The following is a 4,551-nucleotide window of genomic DNA, read 5'->3' as shown; positions in this document are numbered from 1 at the left end:
AGCATCGGCTGGTCGCGTCCACGCGCGCACGCTCCCAACGAAGCAACCTGCTACACGTAGGATGCGGGGGCCCATCTACGCTGCCTCTCCCCTATTTCTTCCACCTCCCGCATCTCTGCTCTCCAGCGCGCCCACGGCTATTCCGCTTCTTCCCCTGCCCCCTCTCTGCTGATCCTCGCTGCTCCCCAGCGTGCCCGTGGCTATTCCGCTTCTCCCCCTCCGCCCTCTCTGCTGATCCCCGCGCGTGTTGCTAGCGCGCTCATGGCGGAGACCATGAACGATGACAAGGAAGGCACCGCGGCGTACTTTCGTCCATGTGCTCGTTTCCTCCCCTGCGGTCAAGTGTTGTGACCGGCTAGACCCGGAGCTACAACCACACCCGATTTTTGCTGGAACCGGTGATCGCGGCAAAGTGTCGGGTCATGGCGGCATTTTCGACTGGTGGACCGGGGGTGCTGCAACCGCAACCTGTTTTTGCTGGAACCGGCTAGGGGGTTTGCTGGAACCAGCACCCAAAAATGCTACTACTGGAGTTCGTCCTACTCAACCAGCGACACTTTGCTACAACCACATCCTATTTTTGCTACCACCGGCGACTTTTTTTGCTACATCCATGCACGGCAGCGTTGTTTGACGGTGGCGATGCCTTTTGTTTTGCTACAACTATCTAAGAGTTTTGCTGGAACCGGTGTACAAATTTGCTGGAACTAGCTTTTTCTTTTATTCGACGGTGACCATGGTGACCATGGCGACCACAGAGGTTGAGCTGATTTGCTGCAATCGGCAAACAAAAAGCTACCACCGTTGAGCTGATTTGCTACGATAGGGAACGACGGAGCGCTCAGCGTACACCCGTGCAGGGAGCTTCAATGGCGAGGACGACGGGACGATGCACCTGAATGCTGCAAGTTGCAACACCCTGGTGAAAGAAGCTGCCACCATAGGCAGCAAAAGCTGCCACGACGGTGAAGGGGTGTCGTGGCCATGCCTTGAGATGCGCGGCGAAGGGGTGAGGCGGCCATGGCCGGGAGTTGCGGGGCGAAGGGGTGAGGCGGCCATAGCTGGGAGATGCACGGCAAAGAGGTGCTGCGGCCATGGCCTGGAGATGTGCAGTTGGTAGCGCGTGTAGGCTGGCCGCTGCGGGTCGTTCCCCTTTTTACTTCTGGCGAGGAGTGCGCTCGTGGGGAAGGAGAGAGTTGACTTTTGGCAAAGGGATAAGGCTAATCTGATGGCCAGCAGCATTTGCATCTGACGGTTCAGACTTGACCGACCGAACCCCTGGCCGGTCCGCCGGCGCGTAGTACTGGCCTAAATGAATTCAGAGAAGATTCAAATATTATTCATAGATAAGCTGGATCATAAACCCACAATTCATCGGTCTCAACAAACACACCGCAAAAAAGAAGATCACATCGAATAGATCTCCACGAGAGAGGGGGGAACATTGTATTGAGATCCAAAAAGAGAGAAGAAGCCATCTAGCTACTAGCTATGGACCCGAAGGTCTGAAGTAAACTACTCACACTTCATCGGAGAGGCTATGGCGTTGATGTAGAAGCCCTCCATGGTGGATACCCCCTCCGGCGGAGCTCCGAAACAGGCCCCAAGATGGGATCTTGTGGATACAGAAAGTTGCGGCGGTGGAATTAGGTTTTTGGCTCCGTATTTGATCTGTCGGGGGTATTTAGGTATATATAGGAGGAAGGAGTATGTCGGTGGAGCAACAGGGGGCCCACGAGGTAGGGGGCACGCCCAGGGGGAGGGCGCCCCCCCACCCTCGTGACCGCCTCAGTTGTTCCTTGGAGCAGGGTCCAAGTCTCCTGGATCACGTTCGGTGAGAAAATCACGTTCCCGAAGGTTTCATTTCGTTTGGACTCCGTTTGATATTCTGTTTCTTCAAAACACTGAAATAGGCAAAAAACAGCAATTCTGGGTTGGGCCTCCGGTTAATAGGTTAGTCCCAAAAATAATATAAAAGTGGAAAATAAAGCCCAATATAGTCCAAAACGGTAGATAAAGTAGCATGGAGCAATAAAAAATTATAGATACGTTGGAGACGTATCACTTACCAACTGGTCATAATCTGCATGAGTCTGCCAAACGTTCTCGTATCTAAATTGTTTCCGTTTCGGTGTTGACATTGGCAGGCTCTCCTTAATCTCCACAATCACGAAACAATGGTCAGACTCTACCGAGGGAATATTCCTGACATGTGTATGCTGAAAGAGCTGCCTGAAAGCTTCATTTGCAAAAGCGCGATCGAGTCTAGCCTTGACGTTTGCTCCTCCAGCTTGCTGATTATCCCAAGTATAGGCCGTACTGGACTAGCCCAAGTCTTGGAAAGAGATCTCATCTATCACCTCCCGAAAAGCACGCATCTGATTTTCAGGTCTCGCTGATCTACTAAAGTGCTCAGAGGGGTATAATGTTTCATTGTAATCTCCCATGCTCAACCATGCAGCATGTGGTAACGTATAAAGTGTATGCAAGAACCGCTAGGAATGGTGCCTATCTTCTGCTCGCGGAGCTCCGTAAAAACCAGTGAAACGCCAAGTCAAATCCTGAATATTACTCTTGACAACCACATCAATATGACTCTGGCTCTAGTTTTTTAACTCGACAGATACATCTCGAGACCAAAAAAGACCAATACCGCCGCTGAGGCCGGCACTGTCTACAGTAAAACACCCACTGAAACCTAGCGAGTGCTTCAAAACCTCAACTCTTTTTGCTTTGATTTTCGTTTCCATTACAAAGAGAAGAGTGGGTCCTTCCAACTTCACAATGCTGCGAAGTTCACGAACTGCCTCGGGGTTCCCAAGCCCCCGGCAGTTCCAGCTCAAACAGCTCATTACTCCTGGCAGGACCGCAACGCGGTCTCTGCCGAGTTTTCTGTAGTGGGTTTATTTTTCTTCGGTTCACAGAACAGTCCCTTGCTCTCTATTTCATTGCTAGCTGAGGTTGCATCTTTGCTCAAGCTTGTGCCTGCCCCATCAGTCGCTATTCCTCCATCAATAAGAAGTAAAGTTTTAGCCACTGGCCTATAAACCTGCGTAGGAGCCTCTTTGCATATTGATTGTTGCTTGTTCTTTTGCGGAGACACCACTTCCTCTCCCAAATCCTTGTTGGTGCTTGAATTCTTGGTGGTTGCCTTGCTTTGAGCACCGGCTCTCGGATCCCTGGAGGAGTTATCATTGGATCCCTGCTTCTTGGATTCATCCGGCGCACGAAGCGAAGGGCCAAACGGCAAGTTCCCGTTCTCATCACGTGAACCCAGGGTAGGGTAGTATAGATCTGAATGCCCCAATCTGCCGCAGGAGAAACAAAAGTACGGTAGCTGTTCATACTGAATGTCATACATGTCCACCTTCTTTCTCCTGGCAGAGTCTATCAGGATCCACCTCCTGATCGGTTTTGCTACCTCAATGGAAACCCGCGCCCGCAGATATCCGCCATTGTGATCAAACTTCACCAGTTGCGCATCCTTATCCATCTGCTTGGCTATTGGATTCCACCATGCATCATCCCTCAAATTGTAGGGTTTATGACCCTAGCCCAAACTTGCAGCCGATCAAACTTAACTTCATCCGGCCTCATACACTCATCAAACTCAGCTAACACCACAACATTCTTGTTGATGTGCCATGGCGATCCTCCCCAAACACGGTCCGTATCTCGCTGATTTTCAAACTCAGCCACAAACACGTTGATTCCTGCAGATCGGAATTGCAAACCACGCGGGTTCCCCCACGCCGGCCGAAGAGCGTTGGTGATAGTCTGGATATGAAACTGGTTCCGGTGCAGTACCTTCCCTGCCAACAGCCATTTCGCCGGTCCTCCATCGATCCGATCGTCGAGAACCAGAGGAGTCGCCTCTTCTTCAGATATGTCGAGCTTTCCCAGGGCCTCCTCCAGTTTCTTTCTCGCACCAGCGCCCGCCTCAGGATCGCTCCCTGTGGCGCCACGACCCGCCATCTGCGTGCCCTCCTTCATTCTCGTCTCGCTTCACACCGGCGATGAATCTCCAGATGAATCTTGATTTCACTCCGAAACCCTAATCGCCTTGGGCGCCGCCAGAGCTTTTAGGGTTTTGGGGGAAAAACCGATCCTTGTATTGTGCTGTACCACCTATCTATTTTGTTGGTATCTTCAAAGACTGTTTATTTATTTCCTGATTCTCCAATACACAGACACCGTAGGTAGAACAGAATGCAGTAGACCTTGAGATGGCTTGGCCGTCATTTTTTTAGCACGGACGTACATATGCACATACCCTATCAATGAATGGACACACTACCCCTCTGAGCACATTTGGGAGACCAGGCCGACACTAGTGGGCTGGTTCCATAAAAAAAACTAAAATGTTGAGTGAAATACTTGTCACGTCTCACAGTAGTGCATGGTTTGTTTTGATTGGTGATTGATAAACAAGAAGGAAAAAAAGTAGAAAATCTACATGTTTATAGATCGTTAGTTTAGTCAAGTAGCCAAGGGCATTTCCATCACGAAGGATTCAATCCAGGCACGGCTACCTTGTTACGACTTCACCCC

The sequence above is a fragment of the Triticum dicoccoides genome, chromosome 2B (assembly GCF_002162155.2).
Source record: "Triticum dicoccoides isolate Atlit2015 ecotype Zavitan chromosome 2B, WEW_v2.0, whole genome shotgun sequence".
Taxonomy (NCBI): Eukaryota; Viridiplantae; Streptophyta; class Magnoliopsida; order Poales; family Poaceae; genus Triticum; species Triticum dicoccoides.
Note: the sequence above shows the minus strand (reverse complement) of the source record.